The 20,000-nt window shown below is 44.4% G+C and overlaps 1 pseudogene; it reads left to right on the top strand.

The window, feature by feature from the left end:
• Positions 1 to 14,983: 14,983 nt before the first annotated feature.
• Positions 14,984 to 15,939, top strand: LOC135886710 (olfactory receptor 9S13-like; annotated as a pseudogene).
• Positions 15,940 to 20,000: the final 4,061 nt, after the last annotated feature.

Raw genomic sequence — 20,000 nt, 5'->3', positions numbered from 1 at the left:
AGAATACGGATCCTAGACTTCAGAATAGCAGACTTGGACTCCCTCAGGGAACAGATGGGCACGATCCCTGGGAGGCTAATATGAGGGGGAAAGGAGTCCAGGAGAGCTGGCTGTATTTTAAAGAAGCCTTATTGAAGGTGTAGGAACAAACCATCTTGATGTGCAGAAAGACTAGCAAATATGATAGGCGACCAGCTTGGCTTAACAGAGAAATCTTCAGTGAGCTTAAACACAAAAAGGAAGCTTACAAAAAGTGGAAACTAGGAAAGATGACTAGGGAAGTGTATAAAAATATTGCTCGAGCATGCAGGGGTGTAATCAGGAAGGCCAAAGCACAATTGGAGTTGCAGCTAGCAAGCAATGTAAAGGGTAACAAGAAGGGTTTCTACGGGTATGTTAGCAACAAGAAGAAGGTCAGGGAAAGTATGGGACCCTTACAGAATGACGGAGGCAAACTAGTGACAGATGATGTGGAAAAATCTTAAATACTCAATGCTTTTTTTGCCAGGGTCTTCACAGACAAGGTCAGCTCCCAGACTGCTGCACTGGGCAGCACACTATGAGGAGGAGGTGAGCAGCCCTCAGTGGTGAAAGAACAGGTTAAGGACTATTTAGAAAAGCTGGACATGCACAAGTCCATGGGTCCGGATCTAATGCATCCGAGGGTGCTGAGGGAGTTGGCTCATTTGATTGCAGAGCCACTGGCCATTATCTTTGAAAACTCATGGTGATTGGGCGAGGTCCCGGACAACTGGAAAAAGGCAAATATAGTGCCCATCTTTAAAAAAGGGAAGAAGGAGAATCTATAGAGCTACAGACCAGTGAGCTTCACCTCAGTCCCTGGAAAAATCATGGAGTAGGTCCTTCAGGAATCCATTTTGAAGCACTTGGAGGAGAGGAAAGTGATCAGGAACAGTCAACATGGATTCACAAAAGGCAAGTCATGCCTGACCAACCTGATTGCCTTCTATGATGAGATAACTGGCTCTGTGGATATGGGGAAGGTGGTGGACGTGATGTACCTTGACTTTAGCAAAGCTTTTGATACAGTCTCCCTCAGTATTCTTGCCAGCAAGTTAAAAATATATGGATTGGATGAATGAACTATAAGGTAGATAGAAAGCTGTCTAGATAGTCAGGCTCAACAGGTAGTGATCAACGGCTAAATGTCTAGTTGGCAGGTGGTATCAAGCGGAGTGCCGCAGGGGTATGTCCTGGGGCTGGTTTTGCTCAACATCTTTATTAATGATCGGGATGATGGGATGGATTGCACCCTCAGCAAGTTCGAGGATGACACTAAGCTGGGGGGGAGAGGTAGATACGCTGGAGGGTAGGGATAGGGTCCAGAGTGACCTAGACAAATTGGAGGATTTGGCCAAAAGAAAACTGATGAGGGTCAACTAGGACAAGTACAGAGTCCTGCACTTAGGACAGAAGAATCTGATGCACCGCTACAGGCTGGGGACCGACTGGCTAAGCAGCAGTTCTGCAGAAAAGGACCAGGGGATTACAGTGGATGAGAAGATAGATATGATTCAGCAGTGTGCCCTTGTTGCGAAGAAGGCTAATGGCTTATTGGGCTGCTTATTGGCTTATTGGGCTTATTAGTAGGAGCATTGCCAGCAGATAGAGGGAAGTGATTATTCCCCTCTATTCGGCACTGGTGAGGCCACATCTGGAGTATTGTGTCCACTTTTGGGCCTCCCACTACAGAAAGGATGTGGACAAATTGGAGAGAGTCCACTGGAGAGCAACGAAAATGATCAGGGGGCTGGAGCACATGACTTACGAGGAGAGGCTGAGGGAGCTGGGCTTGTTTATTCTGCAGAAGAGAAGAGTGACGGGGGATTTGATAGCAGCCTTCAATTACCTGAAGGGGGGTTTGAAAGAGGATAGAGCTAGGCTGTTCTCAGTGGTGGCAGATGCCACAACAAGGAGCAATGGTCTCAAGTTTCAGTGGGGGAGGTCTAGGTTGGATATTAGGAAACATTATTTCACTAGGGGGGTGGTGAAGCACTGGAATGCATTATCTAGGGAGGTGTTGGAATCTCCATCATTAGAGGTTTTTAAGGCCCGGCTTGACAAAACCCTGGCTGGGATGGTTTAGTTGATGTTGGTCCTGCTTTGAGCAGGGGGTTGGACTAGATGATCTCCTGAGTTCTCTTCCAACCCTAATTTGCTATGATTCTATGATTTCATCAGGCCCTGTTTATCTTATCTAAATATTCTTTGCCCTGTTCTTTTCCTATTTTGGCTTGTTTTCCTTCCCCCTTGCTTTTAGTATTAAACATCTGGTCACCATTAAGCTTTTTAGGGAAAACTGAAGAAAAACAGCTGCTAAATACCTCAGCCTTCTTTATATTATCAGTTTTTGGCTCTCCTTTCCTTCTAAGCAGAGGACCTACACTTTCCTTTCTCCTTCTCTTACTCCTCATGTAGTATTAGAGAACCTCTTCTTAGTGCCTTCTATGTCCCCTGTAAGGTGTGATTCATTTTGATTTTGTCCTTCATGCTTGTGCTATCCTTTCGTACTCATCCTTAGCAAGCTGTCTATATTTCCACTGTTTTGGATTCTTTTTTCATTTTCACAACATTAAAATGCTCCTGATGGAGCCATATCAGCCTCTTACTATTCTTCCTGTCTTTCGTTCAGATCAGGATAATTTGCTCTTGCACCTTTAATAATGTATCTTCGAGAAACTGCCAGTTCTCATATACTACTTTTTCCCTTAGATTTTCTTCTCATGGGACTTTATCGATCAGTGTTCTGAGTTTGTTACTCTGCACTTTTGAAGTGCATTGCCCTTATTCTGCTGCTCTCACTCCTTCCTTTCCTTAAAGTTATTAACTTTAACGTTTCTTGATCACTTTCATTCCAGTTACCTTTAGCCTTCAAATTCTCAACCACTTCCTTCCTATTAATCTGAATCAAGTCTGAAATGGCTTCCCCATGATTACTTCCTCCATTTTTGAAACAAAAGTTGTCCCCCAAACATTCCAAGAACTATACTGACTATTTTGTGTTTTGCCATATTCCTTTTCTAACAAATGTCTTGGTAGTTAAAGTCCTCCATTATTATCAGGTGTAGTTTTTATTTATTTATTTATTTATTTATTTGTGCTAGAAATGCCTCATCTACTACCTTTTCCTAATTTTGGGGTCTATAGCAGACTCCTACCATGGCATTTCTCCTCTTTTTTCACCCTTTAATCTTCACCCAGAGACTTTCAGCTGGTCTGCTCTCACCTACTTCTGGACCTCAGAACAAATATATATATATTCTTGATGTATAATCCAACACTTTCTCCCCTTTTTCCTTTCCTGTCCTTCCTGATCCAGCTATTCCCCTCTATACCAATATTCCATTCCTGAGATTTATCCCACCAAGTCTCTGCAATGCCATGGTAGTATCATGGTGTATAAGGAGAGAAATACAGGGTAATAAGAGATCTTTACTCTATCAGAGAAAGGCATACCAAGAACCAGTGGCTGCACATCAAAAGCAGGCAAACTGAAATTAGAAATAAGGCACAGATTTTTAACAGTAAAAAGAACAGGAGTACTTGTGGCACCTTAGAGACTAACAAATTTATTAGAGCATAAGCTTTCGTGGGCTACAGCCCACTTCTTCGGATGCATATAGATTGAAACATATATTGAGGAGATATATATACACACATACAGAGAGCATGAACAGGTGGGAGTTGTCTTACCAACTCTGAGAGGCCAATTAAGTAAGAGAAAAAAACTTTTGAAGTGATAATAAAGATAGCTCAGTACAGACAGTTTGATAAGAAGTGTGAGAATAATAATAAGCGATGGTCACATAAATACCACCCTATACCGGAAACCTACTGACCGCTACACTTACCTACATGCCTCCAGCTTCCATCCAGGACACACCACATGATCCATTGTCTACAGACAAGCTCTAAGATATAACCGCATTTGCTCCAATCCCTCAGATAGAGACAAGCACCTACAAGATCTCTATCAAGCATTCTTAAAACTACAATACCCACCTGCTGAAGTGAAAAAAACAGATTGACAGAGCCAGACGAGTACCCAGAAGTCACCTCCTACAAGACAGGCCCAACAAAGAAAATAACAGAACACCACTAGCTGTCACCTTCAGCCCCCAACTAAAACCTCTCCAGCGCATCATCAGAGATCTACAACCTATCCTGAAAGATGATCCTTTACTCTCACAGATCTTGGGAGACAGACCTGTCCTCGCTTACAGACAACCCCCCAACCTAAAGCAAATACTCACCAGCAACCACACATCACTGAACAAAAACACTGACCCAGGAACCTATCCTTGTAACAAAGCCCGATGCCAACTCTGTCCACATATCTATTCAAGTGACATCATCATAGGGCCTAATCACATCAGCCATACCATCAGGGGCTCGTTCACCTGCACATCTACCAATGTGATATATGCCATCATGTGCCAGCAATGCCCCTCTGCCATGTACATTGGCCAAACCGGACAGTCTCTACGCAAAAGAATTAATGGACACAAATCTGACATCAGGAATCATAATACTCAAAAACCAGTGGGAGAACACTTTAACCTGTCTGGCCATTCAATGACAGACCTGCGGGTGGCTATCTTACAACAGAAAAACTTCAAAAACAGACTCCAACGAGAGACTGCTGAGCTGGAATTGATATGCAAACTAGACACAATCAACTCAGGATTGAATAAGGACTGGGAATGGCTGAGCCATTACAAACATTGAATCTATCTCCCCTTGTAAGCATTCTCACACTTCTTATCAAACTGTCTGTACTGAGCTATCTTTATTATCACTTCAAAAGTTTTTTTCTCTTACTTAATTGGCCTCTCAGAGTTGGTAAGACAACTCCCACCTGTTCATGCTCTCTGTATGTGTGTATATATATCTCCTCAATATATGTTTCACTCTATATGCATCCGAAGAAGTGGGCTGTAGCCCACGAAAGCTTATGCTCTAATAAATTTGTTAGTCTCTAAGGTGCCACAAGTACTCCTGTTCTTTTTGCGGATACAGACTAACACGGCTGCTACTCTGAAACCTACCATTTTTAACAGTGAGGTAGATTAACCATTGGAGCAAATTAATAAGTTAAGTGTTGGATTCTCTGTCTCCCGATGTCGTCAAATCAAGACTGGATTTCTTTCTGGAAGATATACTTTAGTCAAACACAAATTATTGGGCTCAGTGGAGGGGTAATTGGGTGAAATTTTATGCATAGTATTACACAGAAGGTCAGGCTGGAATTATCTAATAGTAATATAATATATGAATCTACAAATCCAGTGGTTTTCTACCTTTTTTTAATTTGGAAACAATTTTGAATGGTGGTGCAGACCACTTTGCAAATCTTTGACATAGTTTGCAGACCCCCAGGTGTCTGCAGACCACAGATTGAAAACCATAGCCTATGGTAAGAGCAAACTTTGGCAGACCCCTTACAGTGGTTTTCAATCTTTTGTGGACTGGGTCAGGGCCGGCTCCAGGCACCAGCTTATCAAGCAGGTGCTTGGGGCGGCCACTCCGGAGAGGGGCGGCACGTCCAGCTATTCGGCGGCAATTCGGCGGACGGTCCCTCACTCCGGCTCGGAGCGATGGACCTTCCGCCGAATTGCCGCCGCAGATCACGGCTTTTTTTTTTTTTTGGCTGCTTGGGGCGGCCAAAACCCTGGAGCTGGCCCTGGACTGGGTGGGGCTGGGGCTCAGGGGTTGGGGGTGCAGGAGGGTGCTCTGGGATGGGACCAGGGGGTTTGGAGGGCAGGAGGGGGATCAGAGCTGGGGCAGGGGGTTGAGGGGTGGGAGGGGGCATGGAGGCAGGGCCAGGTGGCTCTGCACACTGCCCCATCTGCACGCACCACCCATGGTTCCCGGCCAATGGGAGCTGCAGAGGCTGTGCTTGGGGCAGGAGCAACATGCGGAGCCCCCTGACTACCCCTACACATAGGAGCCAGAGGAGGGATATGCTGCTGCTTCCGGGAGCCATGTGGAGCCACGTCACACATGGAGCGGCGCAACCCCCTGACCCCACTCCCATACCCCATTCTCCAGCAGGAGCTCGGGGGCTGTATATAAACGTCTGAAGGGACAGATGTGGGCCCCGGGCCATAGTTTTCCCACCCCTGCTCTAGACCCTATCCCGACCATCCAGCGTATCTACCTTTCCCCCAGCTTAGTGTCATCCGCAAACTTGCTGAGGGTGCAATCCCTCCCATCATCCCATAATCCAGATCATTAATGAAGATGTTGAACAAAACCAGCCCCAGGACTGACCCCTTGGGCACTCTGCTTGATACCGGCTGCCAGCTAGACATCAAGTCCATTCATGACCAATCTTCGGACTTTTACACTGTAGTCAGAATCTGCTTCATTGAATCCAGTGGAGTTACTCCTAATTTACACCAGGATGAGTTCAAGGAGAATCAGACCCTCAATCTGTAGCTTCCCTTGCAATAAGAACATAGGAATGGCCATACTGGGTCAGACCAAAGGTCCATCTAGTCCAGTATCCTGTCTTCCGACAGTGACCAACGCCAGGTGCCCCAGAGAGAATGAACAGAATAGGTAATTATCAAGTGATCCATCCCCTGTCGCCCATTCCCAGCTTCTGGCAAACAGAGGCTAGGGACACCATCCCTGCCCAACCTGGCCAATAGCCATTAATGGACCTATCCTTCATGAATTTATCTAGTTCTTTTTTGAACCCTGTTATAGTCTTGGCCTTCACAACATCCTCTGGTAAAGAGTTCCACAGGTTGACTGTGCGTTGTGTGAAGAAATACTTCCTTTTGTTTGTTTTAAACCTGCTGCCTATTAATGTCATTTGGTGAACTGTAGTTCTTATGTTATGAGGAGGCAGCCCCCTAACCTGAAGCAAATACTCACCAGCAATCACACACCACACTAGCTCAGTGGAAGGTAGAGAGAAGATACCACCACACAGTTTCTAGCTGATTGCACAGTGGAGATCAAGGTAAAGCCAACATTTTCATACTTCTGCAGACAGCTACATTTCAGCACCCCACCGTGTATCCATCCTTTAACCCTGTGGCTAGGTCTAGACTCCTGACTTCTGCCGGCATGGCTTTGCTATTCAGGGGTGTGAAGAGCTGAAATCATTAATGGACATAGCTGTGCTGGTGAAAGCCCCTAGTTAGATGCAGCTATACTGACAATACTGCACTTTTGCTGTTACAGTAGATGCTGGTTAGTAGCAACATTGCCCTTTTGCTATGTTTTTCCTAAGCAGCTGTTGTTATGGGGAGTGTCGTCTGACCAAAGGCATATGAAGAGTTAAGGGTGTTTTGGAAGGGCTGGGGCAGCCATGTTGTGTGTGTGGAGTTAGGGTGGGGTGGAGCAGGACCCCAAGTTTTTTTGGGGGGGGAGGGGAATCCTGGATTTGGCAGGGGAGCCCCCAGTCGGCAAAGCAGCTGAGTGAGCCTGGCTGACGGGGCCAGGATGAGGATGTTCCCGCTAACAGCTTCATGCCCCACTCTGGCGAGGGATGCATGGCTGGGGAGAGCACTGTGCATACCCTGCAATGGAGGGGGGTGGCTCCTAGCATGGACAGTGAGGATGGGAGGGGGGAAGGGGACAGATCAGTGCCCCGGGCAGGGGGGTTCCCCATCCCCCCATTGCAAAACATCACAACCACTCCCTGCCATTGGCAACTGAGATGGAGGGGACAGCTCAGTACACCGGGGTGGGGGTGGTCCCTGATACTCCCCACTGCAAAATAGCAACCCCCCCATCCCCGCCACCTGTAAGCCAGATGCTGAGGCAGGGAGGGAGGAGGAAACCTTCCAGTTGTGCCTCTGCTGCTCCCCCCTATTCCGTCCCCCTGAAAAATCCACCTGTTATTCCTGGACTTTAGCAAAGCTTTTGATATGGTCTCCCACGGTATTCTTGCCAGCAAGTTAAAGGAGTATGGGCTGGATGAATGGACTATAAGGTGGATAGAAAGCTGGCTAGATCATCGGGCTCAATGGGTAGTGATCAATGGCTCCATGTCTAGTTGGCAGCCAATATCAAGCGGAGAGCCCCAAGGGTTGGTCCTGGGGCTGGTTTTGTTCAATATCTTCATTAATGATCTGGAGGATAGCGTGGATTGCACCCTCAGCAAGTTTGCAGAAGACACTAAACTGGGAAGAGTGGTAGATACACTGGAGGGTAGGGATAGGATACAGAGAGACCTAGACAAATTAGAGGATTGACCCAAAAGAAATCTGATGAGATTCATCAAGGACAAGTGCAGAGTCCTGCACTTAGGACAGAAGAATCCCATGCACTGCTACAGACTAGGGACCGAGTGGCTAGGCAGCAGCTCTGCAGAAAAGGACCAGGGGATTACAGTGGATGAGAAGATAGATATGATTCAGCAGTGTGCCCTTGTTGTGAAGAAGGCTAACGGCATTTTGGGCTGCATTAGTAGGAGCATTGCCAGCAGATAGAGGGAAGTGATTATTCCCCTCTATCCGGCACTGGTGAGGCCACATCTGGAGTATTGAGTCCACTTTTTGGCCCCCCACTACAGAAAGAATGTGGACAAATTGGAGAGAGTCTACTGGAGGGCAACAAAAATGATTAGGGGTCTGGAGTGCATGACTTATGAGGAGAGGCTGAGGGAACTGGGATTGTTTAGTCTCCAGAAGAGAAGAATGAGGGGAGATTGGATAGCTGCTTTCCACTCCCTGAAAGGGGGTTCCAAAGATGGTGGATCTAGACTGTTCTCAATGGTGGCAGATGACAGAACAAGGAGCAATGGTCTCTAGTTGCAGTGGGGGAGGTCTAGTTTGGATATTAGGAAAAAACCTTTTCACTAGGAGGGTGGTGAAGCACTGGAATGCGTTACCTAGGGAGGTGGTGGAGTTTCCTTCCTTGGAGGTTTTTAAGGCCCGGCTTGACAAAGCCCTGACTGGGATGATTTAGTTGGGAATTGGTCCTGCTTTGAGCAGGGGGTTGGACTAGATGACCTCCTGAGGTCCCTTCCAACCCTGATATTCTATGATTCTATGATACCTAGGGAGGTGGTGGAATCTCCTTCCTTAGAGGTTTCTAAGGCCCAGCTTGACGAAGCCCTGGCTGGGATGGTTTAGTTGGGGTTGGTCCTTCTTTGAGCTGGGGGTGGGACTAGATGACCTCCTCAGGTCCCTTCCAACCCTGATATTCTATGATTCTATTGACAGGTTTCAGAGTAGCAGTCATGTTAGTCTGTATCCACAAAAAGAACAGGCACCTTAGAGACTAACAAATTTATTTGAGCATAAGCTTTCGTGGGCTCCAGCCCACTTCATCGGATGCATAGAATGGAACATGATTCTATGATTCTATGATTTAACCGGGAGGTCCCAGGACAGTAATTACTGAGTTCCTTTCCCTTGCAAACCTGGGTAATGAAACTCTGAATGCACCACATGTTTAAATAAAGATCTAATTATGAAGTGACATATATTCTCTCTGAATCCAGAATGTGAAAATTTAAGGCTACTCATAATCAGAAGCACCTAGGGCCAAATCCTCAAAAATCCTACTACAAGTAGTAGATACCTAAGTATGTTTGGGGATCTGGACCTCACTCCATTGATTAACATTATTGACTGCAGTGGGGCTACTCATTTAAGTGATTGTTGTGCATTGGGGTTCACAATCTGGCCTTTAGTTCAGTGGGCTCTTTTTATGTTTCTGTGGTTTTAATTTTCTAATTAAGATTGAGAACAATCATGCTGCTTTTACAGTCACAATGAGGTTTACCACTGATTTCAATGGGAGAACATCTACTGCCCCTTGAAAACAAAATGCTGACATCCATGTATGTTCCACTTCCTGAACTTCATTCTATCAGCCATAACAATCATCATCAAATTGGTGCATTTCTAGTGGGGTCCTGCAGGGATTGGTTCTAGGCCCTATGGTATTTAACATTTGTATTAATGTCCTGGAAGAAAATGTCAGATCATCACTGATAAAGTTTGCAGATAACACGGAAATTGTGGGAGTGGTAAATAATGAAGAGGACACTGATACAAAGGGATCACTTGGTAAGCTGGGTGCAGGCAAACAATATGAAATTTAATGTGGCTAAATGTATACATGTAGGAACAAAGTATGTAGGCCACACTTAGATGGTGGGAGACTCTATCCTGAGAAGTAGGGGGGAGGGATAGCTCAGTGGTTTGAGCATTGGCCTGCTAAATCCAGGGTTGTGAGTTCAATCCTTGAGGGGGCCACTTGGGGATCTGGGGCAAAATCAGTACTTGGTCTTACTAGTGAAGGCAGGGGGCTGGTCTCGATGACCTTTCAAGGTCCCTTCCAGTTCTAGGAGATAGGATATCTCCATAAATTTAAGTAGGAACTATGAAAAATGGATGTAATAGATAATTAGCTCAACATGAATTCCTGGTGTGACACTGTGCAATGTGATCATTGGCTGCAGAAACAGGGGAATCTTGAGTAAGAATAGAGAGTTTATTTTACCTGTGTATTTGGCACAGTGACCCCTGCTAGAATCCTGTGTCCAGTTCTGGTGTCCACAATTCAAGAAGGAAGTTGATAAAGTGGAGAGGGTTCAGAGAAGAGCCATGAGAATGATTAAAGGATTAGAAAACCTGTCCTATGGTAATAGAGTCGAGGAGCTCAATCAATTTAACTTAACAGAGAGAAGGTTGAAGGATGACTGGATTACAGTCTATAAATACCTGCACAGGGAACAAATATTTAATAATGGCTTTTCAGTTCAGCAGAAAAAGGTATAGAATGTTCCAATAGCTTGAAGTTGAAGTTAGACAAATTAAGACTACAAATAAGGCATACAATGTGAACAGTTGACAGTAATTAATCACTTAATAAAGTTCAACTTAATAAAGTTCATGGTGGATTCTCCATCACTGGCCATTTTAAATCAAGATGTGATGTTTTTGAAGAAAAAAAATCTGCTCTAGGAATTATTTCAGGGCGGTTTTCTGGCCTGGGTTTTACAGAGGTTAGACTAGGTGATCACCACAATGGTTCTGTCCAGCCTTGGAATCCATGAATCTATGAAAGAGATAGTGGGTCTGATTCTAATCTCATGGCTTGATCCAAAGCCCACTGAAGGCAAGCAGGTTCTTTCCATTGTTTGAAAAGGTCATCAGATCAGACTCTCACTTCTACTGGTGTAAATGCAGGGTAATGCCCTTGGAATTCTTTAATATGAGGAGATAGATAGATAGATAGATAGATAGATAGATAAGCATACTCTTTTTATGACTTAATCACTTGGATTTGTGGTATTCCCACTGGTCTGATCACAAACACATGTTTATTGTGCCTCCTATGGAAATATTAACAGAGTTCAAACACGTCAACTGTGTTTCAAGTCCAGGCTTGATCAGTCTTACTTCAGGTCTGTTGGGTATCTCTTTAATTCTTTTGTCACATTGGCCTTGCCTCTCAAAGACTGGTGGAACCATTAGAAGCAGTGCTGTCTCCGTTCCAGGAGACAGTGCAGATCTTGCTTTGTGCTGCTGCTGAGTTAGTTTAGCAAAGATCTTGAGTTTACATCTGAGGCATGTATCCTACAATAGAACAAACTCCCTTTGGCTGAATGTCCTTTGTGGGCTCTTCAAAACACTGCTTTTGAGATTTAACTTAACACCCTGATAAAACATCCTCCAGTTCCCCAGACACTTGATATTCTGGTGACTTTTACTTGGATTCCAAACAAGGTAAGATATTAGGCGTTATATATTTAAAGGTATATTTTCTATTGATTCCCTGGTTATTCTTTCATATTCTGCCTATATGCTCTCAAGTGTAATCAATTTTTGGTCAAGACTTCTATAGTTTTCCTTAGCACAAGGTCTGAATTACACCTTTTTTTAAGTTAGCACTGAAAAGTCTTTTGTCCATTTCTTCATTTAAATATTGCCATAGTGCTGAAGTCAATGGAAGAACTCACCATAGTAAACACTATGCCTGAGGGAAGTACTTGAAGAATTGGATCCAAAACTGCTAAGTGTTTAACAATCAACTCATTCTTCCCTTATACCCCACAAAAGTACTTGCTCTGGCCAATCAATCAATCAATCAATCAATAACCTGCCTCTAGAAACACACGAACATGAGGACAATTATTGTTGGGAATCAGGCAATTGATTTCAATGGGACTGCTGCCAAAGAATCAAAGAAAGGTAGTGCTGGAAGGGACCATGAGAGGTCATCGAGTCAGGTTCCCTGTGCTGAGGCAGCATTACGTTCTCTTAGACCTCCCATGACAGGTATTTGAGACAAGTTCTTCACAGGCATATCTATTTGTTTGCAGCATCAGGACTTTGATATGGACATTGTCGACCAGCAATCTAATCACTTGATAGATAGATAGATAGATAGATAGATAGATAGATAGATAGATAGATAGATAGATAGATAGATAGATAGATAGATAGATAGATAGATAGATAGATAGAATTTAAAGACTTCAAGGTGTGGCATATGACTCTGAGTGCTCTTGCCATCTGCTGGGAATTTATGATTTATTTTAAAATGCTTTCTTTCTCCTGCTGTGGCATTAAACAATAACACGAACAACAGGGACAACTGACCAGCTAAGGGTGGAAACACTGAAAATGACTCTGCACAGATAGCTTCTGTCTAAAACATTCAGTGATCTCACTGGATAACCTTGAATAATATTTGCTGTCTAAACTGTTTTACTAACAGTCATTTCAGGTGATAATTGTGATAATAGTAGGCAAAATAAATTTCAGACAGCAGTTTGATTTAGATGTTGCAGTCCCTTGAGGAAAAATCTCTTTAAAAGGGAGCCCAGCACTGTCACCTGTGGATGAAATGGGGGAAGGACTCCATTGCTGAGGGAGCTCTCTGCCACTGTCTATTGGAGAGCAAAGGGAATTGACTAGATGGACCTGGCCTCATTTGCATTTCACTTACATGACAGTGTGGAGCATTTTGTTTAAAGTGCAGTTCAATTTTGAGTTGTGGGGATAAAGTGCAATTGACCTTGTTGGGAGCTAGAAGGACAGGACATCAACATCGAACATGCCCGAGGTTGCCCTCACAAAGATATCTGTCAGGCACAGTGCAGCAAGGGAGCCTGGACAGAGCTAGAAGAAGGAAAAAAAGAGTTTAAAGGCAGCTACTTGTGCCTCTCGGGTGGTGAAGCCTTTCTCAAGAGCCCTAAGCACCACTGATCCCTTCCCAAGAGCCAAGCTGAGATTGTTGGACAGCGCAGAACAGTGGCAGGTGCGTTGATGGTGATGGGTGGAACAAATCAGCAATGGCAGCAGCTCCAAGGGGAGGGGTGGTGCAGAGAGGCAGCACCAGCAGCTTCTCGGAGGCAGTGGATGGCTTAGGCAATGGATGGCAAAGGTGGCGGCTTTAAGGGGACAAAGGGCAGCAGAGCTGGTCAGCTTGCACTGAAGCCACAGAGAAAAAACAGCAGCCAGCCCAAGGGACACTGGTGCAGGCCTCCTTGCCCAGCAAGGAAAGCTGAAATCACTCCAGCTGGTAACAGAACATCCCACGCATCCCTGACCAGCTAGAATCCTGGGACTTCTCCAATCCTGGACAACGAATGGTGAGGGCGGAGCTGGGGAACAGGGAATTGGCCAGAACACATAAGCTAAAGGAGTACTGAGGTTGGATCTACTTTTGAGATACCCAGGGAGAGTTTCACGTCATCGAACTTTTTAATTTAAGAATTGCTGGTTTCCCCAAATCCAGTCTGTTGCCTTCCTTTCACCTATCCACCCCAAATTAAGTTCTCTCTGTTGCAACCCCTGTATTTGGGACTTGCCAGGTGGAAGACTTGCCCATCAAGGGTGCCCGGGTGATGTATAACATTTCCTCGTTTTCTGAGTGGTGATTGAAGCTGGTGTGAGTGAAGTCTTTAAGAAAACCCATAACAAAATTGAAGCCACTCCTTTGGGCTGCTGACACCATCTGGCAGAGAGGGTCATATACCAAATGGTTCAATTGGTTTTGCTTGCCAGGCTTTAGTCAAAATATTGAAAATTTCAGAGTATATGCTTTCTAAAAGTATGGTGTGAATTGTTTTTTCTGTTGTTTTCAAACCTACTCTACCACTCACCCAGACATTAGAAAATTGGGAAATGCTTTGTAATGTTCTAGACACATCTTGAGAGAATTGTCTAGATATCTGTAGGTTGTTGGCCTAACTTCCAGTGACCAGAGCCCAACGTCCCTCCCTCTGATGGAAAAGACTCAAATCTAGGGTGATTAGCCATGAATACACGTACTTGTAAGGTTAATTATCAAACAGTTGAAATGAACAATCCATTGTTATCAAGAAGGCTACACTGGAAAGAAGGTACTACTCAATGTGACTAAGGGTGGCAGAATCAGACACTTAACACACAAGTCAGCCAAAGTAGAAGTAACTTGTTGTCAAAAGTAAATACTGAGTCCTTACATTCATACTCAGACTTTCCTCATCAATACTCATGCAAAACTCCCATTGGATGTCCCTGAGTAAGGATATTTTGTACAGAGGTTAAAGCTCTCAGCTAGAACCATTGCAATCTGTCAGGAGCAGAAATGATAATTAATTAAATCATAGATAGATAGATAGATAGATAGATAGATAGATAGATAGATAGATAGATAGATAGTCCTATTTCTAAAACCCTTTTATAAATGAATGGTGTTACTCATGGAGGATTTTGCCCACATCTTAATCAGCCAAGAAGAAGAGTCATGAATCATAATTGTAGGAGAAAGCTGATTAATCTGGACTTCATAGTACATTTTTCTAAAACAAGCAAACGAAGAAAGAAAGAAACAAAAACGGAGGCCAGATTTTTAAAATATTTAGGAACCTACTGGGAATTTCCAAAGCATCTAAGTGACTAACCCCAATTGAGTTGAAGAACATTTAGGAGAAGCTTCAATGTATCTTCTGTATTTTACCTTTTTAACTTTTACCTTGTTCTATTTTCTAAAGGAAATGTCAGCCATGGAGTCAGTAAGAAAGGCAAACCACACAGGAGTGAAATAATTCATCCTGCTGGGGTTTGGAAGAAGTCTGTGGTTCCAAATTGTCCCCTTTGTGATGTTCCTGGTGATTTACATCATAACCGTGCTGGGAAACACCATCCTGGTCCTCATCATTAGAGCTGACTCTCACCTTCATACCCCTATGTACTTCTTCCTCAAGAACCTGTCCTTCTTAGACTTCTGCTGCTCTTCCTCTGTTGCCCCCACAGCCATGGTGAGCTTCCTAGCAGGGAGTAAAGCCATTTCCTACAATGGATGTGCCACCCAATTCTTCTTCATCACTGTCTTCCTCACCACCGAAGCATTTCTCCTTGCAGTGATGGTGTATGATAGATACACTGCCATCTGCAACCCACTCTTGTATCCCGTCACCATGTCCAAGTGGGTTTGCATTCAGCTGGTTGCAGGGTCGTATATCTGCAGCTGTGTGAATTCAATGGTGCAAACAAGTTTCACCTTTACACTGAACCATTGTGGGTCTAATGAGATTGATAATTTCTTCTGTGATGGCCCTCCCTTGATTAGTCTCTCCTGTAGTGACACGTATGTCAATTATCTTGTGATGTTTACCTTCTGCGGCCTCATCATAGTGAGCACTGCCCTGATTGTGCTCATCTCCTACATCTATATCATCTCCACCATCCTCAGGATTCGCTCAGCTGAGGGCAGACACAGAGCCTTCTCCACCTGCACCTCCCACATGATGGTATGACTTTATTTTATGAGTCCACTGCTTTGATGTACTCCCAACCCAGTAGGCTAGCTTCTCTGTTCCCAAGGAAAGCGATGTCTGTGTTTTATACCCTTTTCGTTCCCATGTTGAATCCCTTCATCTACAGCCTTAGAAACAAGGAAGTGAAAGATTCTTTAAGAAGGATTGTGGTCAAGAAATGTTTGAAAAAATGAACAGTCTTTGAACATAGAGATGAAACACAGTGGGTCAAGGTATCGTGCACTGCAGTGACAAATTCTGACCAAATATTTATTTGTGCAAGTACAAACAAATGAATCATTGCAATCCACAGTATCTATCTATCTATCTATCTATCTATCTATCTATCTATCTATCTATCTATCTATCTATCTATCTTTTTTCTGTGTGTCCATCTCTCCTACACTTTCTGTCTCTCTCCACTTACCTGACCAACTGACCTGTGGAACTCATTATCATTGGATATTATTTAGTCACATATATATTCTCAAAATTCTAAAATGTTTTGATATGTATAGTGACTTCATGCTTTGGGATACCAGTCAGCTACTGCCTGTCTGAGTTAGGAATAAATTTTCTCTATGATTTATCGTACAATTCTGCTGTCTTTGAAACAGCTATTTCTGGCCATCACTGTAGACAGGATGGTGCTGCATGGCAATTCATTTGTTCTTATAACATTCCAGAACACCATCCATAAAACATATTTCAAGCAATAAAGAATTTCTATATATTTTTCCATACTTTGAATAGGAATGACCTCATTACAAATCCGTAGGTAATGTAAATTGGTTTAGCTAATCTTTACTTCTGTGTATCTACGTTGATTTACATCACCTCACGCTCTGGTCCTTGAATTATCACTGATTCCCTGTTGAGGTAGCTGACTGGAAATGGTGAACAATGTGATACCTGTATCAGATAATGGAAACTGACAGAATCCATGATAAATCTGGATCACCTATATACAACCCTCCTATGTCATGTGTGTAACACAGCTCAGTAAAGCAAGTGGTCTTCTTTCAAATCTCACTTTTATTTGTGTAAATCAGGAGCATTCATTCATCCAGGTGTAAGTCACTAGTAGGTCTGATTCTCCTCTCATTGATCCTGACATAAATCAGGAGTAATGTCACTGGAGTCAGTGGGCCTGATTCCCCCCTCATTCACATTGATGTAAATTAGGAGTCATTCCACTAAAGTTGCATTGTTCTAAAGTGTGTGTATAGGGAAGGAGAACCAGGCCCATTTGCTCTACTTCTTAAGAGGAAATACTTTTTGTGAAACAAACAACTTAAAAAGCTTTTCCTTTTTGATTTGGTCATGAAATGAAAAACACACTTTGAGCCCTATCCCGCAGCATTTTTTGAGGATAACATCATGTTGACTTCAGGGGAGATTTTGGTGCATTATGTCTTGCCAGATTGAATTTACTATGAAGATTTACCATGGAAATCCCAGGCTTTTAACCAGCAATGCTAATTAATGAAATTTAGAACGTACCATTTAAAAAAAAATCTAAGTATAAAGAGAGTTGAATTCTATCTGTTTTCAGTGTGTGAATTTCTATCTTCAACACTGTTTGGCGAAGCATAATCTAGGACACTTTCTTTCTTTCATGCCTGGGACAGGGTGCTGGCTAGGAAACCCTGAGCCAGACCTCTGTCAGGCCAGCTCCAATCAGGAAAGGGGAATTGGAGCTCCTTGAGTAAGCCCAGGCCTAAGTGCCAAACAGGGAATGGCTGCCGACATCATTAGCCAAGGGCTACATAAAGGCTTGCAGGAAGGAAGCCAGGGAGAGAGGAAATGGAGGAGCCAGGGAGTTAGAGGCCGCTCTCCCCTGCTGACTGCAGAAGCTAGCAGTCCCTGAGGCTGTGAGCCTGATGCTGTCTGTAGCTACAAGTTGGTGGGAACTTGTACTGTAAATAAAGAGCACGGGTGATTGCACCAAAGCAGAGGTCTCTGGCTGGTTTGTGGGTGCAGAAGTGACCAAAGATAGAGGGGCCCACCTGCACACTGTTACACTGCCACTCTTACAGATAATTAAAGGTGCCAGCATGTGGCACTCGTACTCTCATTCATAAGCACTGATTTCAATGAGAGTTAGGTGCCTAAATATCTTTTTGATATCTTGCTATTACTCTCTTGAGGAGTCTTACTGTCTTCAGATGAACAGTTAATATCGGTAGTTGCTAAGCAAGGGATTCATAATCTGGCTCTTAGTTCATTCTTTTGTTGATCAATTTGAGCTCAGTCATGCTGCCATTGAAGACAGTGTGAGTTTTGTCATTGATTACAAATGAAAGAAGAGTATCAGTTATTACAAACTATTATTCACACAGGCCAATTCCATATCTTACTATCAGAGACAAGACAAATTGGGCCAGTGTCTTAGATGTGGAGGGTCAGGCCTAGTGGTTGTAGCAGTGGCAGTGGGGCCTAGTGATCAGTATGGAGGCAGCTAGAACAGGAACTGGAGCCAAAAGTCAGAGCTGGAGTCAGGAGTAGGTTTGAAACAAAGCAAGAATGGGCCTGGGAGCCAGGCTGGAACAGGACCCGGGCTCGGAACAGAGCTGGAGTCAGAGCAGGACTGGAGCAGGCTAAGGTCTGTGGAGTCTGTCACCACTAACAGGCAGGGGAGAGTCCCAAGCCATGAAGTTGGGCAGACTGAGCTGCTGTTCCTCCTGTGGGGCTTATATACCTGTCCTTAGAGTCACCAGCCCAGCTCCTGGCTTGTGGATTGGCTGGAGGCTAGCACAGGAATGACTCCTCACCGCATGGGGCTTAATCAGGCTCTAGTTCAGGAATGACTCCTCGCTCACAGACAAGTTCTGGCCCCTTGGCCTGAGCCAAAGCCCACTGAAATCAATGGGAGTCTTTTCATTGACTGTACAGGGCCCTAGATGGAGCCTTCCCTTCCACCATGTTGTATGCAGTTTGAGTCTTTGTGAAACATAGGCTGTCACTTTTGAATATCCAGCCTACGGTAACAGATTGGGAGATAGAAGTGTTAGCAAATGAATGGAGTCCTGTGTCTAAAGGGAAATGAGATTGGTGAGTTCATTGCATGCAATTTCCTACTTCTGGGGCTCAGTTTCAAAAAGGGAGCTAGATCGGGTGATGCCAAGTGTCCCGGTGCCTGTGTTTTAGGTGCCTAGAATATCAGTGGGATTCACAGACCCTACATTTGGCACTGGGGCTCCCTATGCAATGAGTGGAGGGAGAAATAGGCACGTCAGAATGGGGTTCACTAAAACCAGCATGCTAAGCAGGGAGCTGCCTCACCAATGGGAGATGCCAAGAAGGGAGACTTCAGGGCCTAAATCCAGGCTGTAGGGAGGCATCTCCCACTGCTTGGGATTCTCATCCTGAAATGAGGCACCCACACCATTTTTGCAAGAATCTGCAGAGGGGAAGCTCCCTAATAACTTTTAGCCCAGTGGTTAGGACACTCACCTGGTTCAAGTCCCTCCCTCCACCTGAGGTGGAAACAGGGATTTGAATGTAAATCTGCCATTTCTGAGCTGAGGGTCCGACCCACTGAGCTTTGGGATATTGTGATGTGGGGCTCCCTCAATGTCTCCTGTTGAAACTGTCCCAGTTTGGATTAACTTATTAAAGAGACACTGAGCCAGAAAGAGAGAGAGAGTGCAAGCATGAGAATGACTCTGTAGCTTGGTGGTTGGAGCAGATACCCGGGATCCAGTCCATTTCCTCCAATGACTCTTTAATTAGTTATCCGAAGTGGAACAGCTTCACCAGTAGTCCAACATTAGGATATCCCATAGCCCAGTGGCTAGGAATCTTACTTGAGAGGTAACAGATTCCTGTTTAAAACCCTCCTCCCCACCAGGAGGCTGGGAGGGGGGACTTGGATTAGGGGGTCTCCCACATCCCAGGTGAGTACCTCAGACACAGGGTTAAATATTATGAGTGAACTCCTCCTCTTTCTGCTACCCTGTAGGCTATTTTTTTTGGAGTTAGGTGTGGTCTGAGAATGCTTAATGGATCAGGCCCTGCAGGGAAGTTAGGCACAGGAATTCTTATCTTCCCTTGATTTGTGCATGTCTCTGGGGTTGAGGAATTCAGATGCCTAGAGCGAGGCAGCAGCCCACATGCTCAGAGGAAAAAAACCATAGGCGGCTAGGGAGCATTGACTGCAAAAACTTAGGTACCAAGTGCTTTAGGGGCCTCCTGGGTTAGGCCGCAGCTGAGCAGGGTTTTGCGAATACTGGTGTTGCCTGATGCTGAGATT

Source organism: Emys orbicularis, chromosome 12 (assembly GCF_028017835.1).
Source record: "Emys orbicularis isolate rEmyOrb1 chromosome 12, rEmyOrb1.hap1, whole genome shotgun sequence".
NCBI lineage: Eukaryota > Metazoa > Chordata > Testudines > Emydidae > Emys > Emys orbicularis.
The sequence above is the reverse complement of the archived record's forward strand: the minus strand, read 5'-3'. Positions and strand labels throughout refer to the sequence as shown.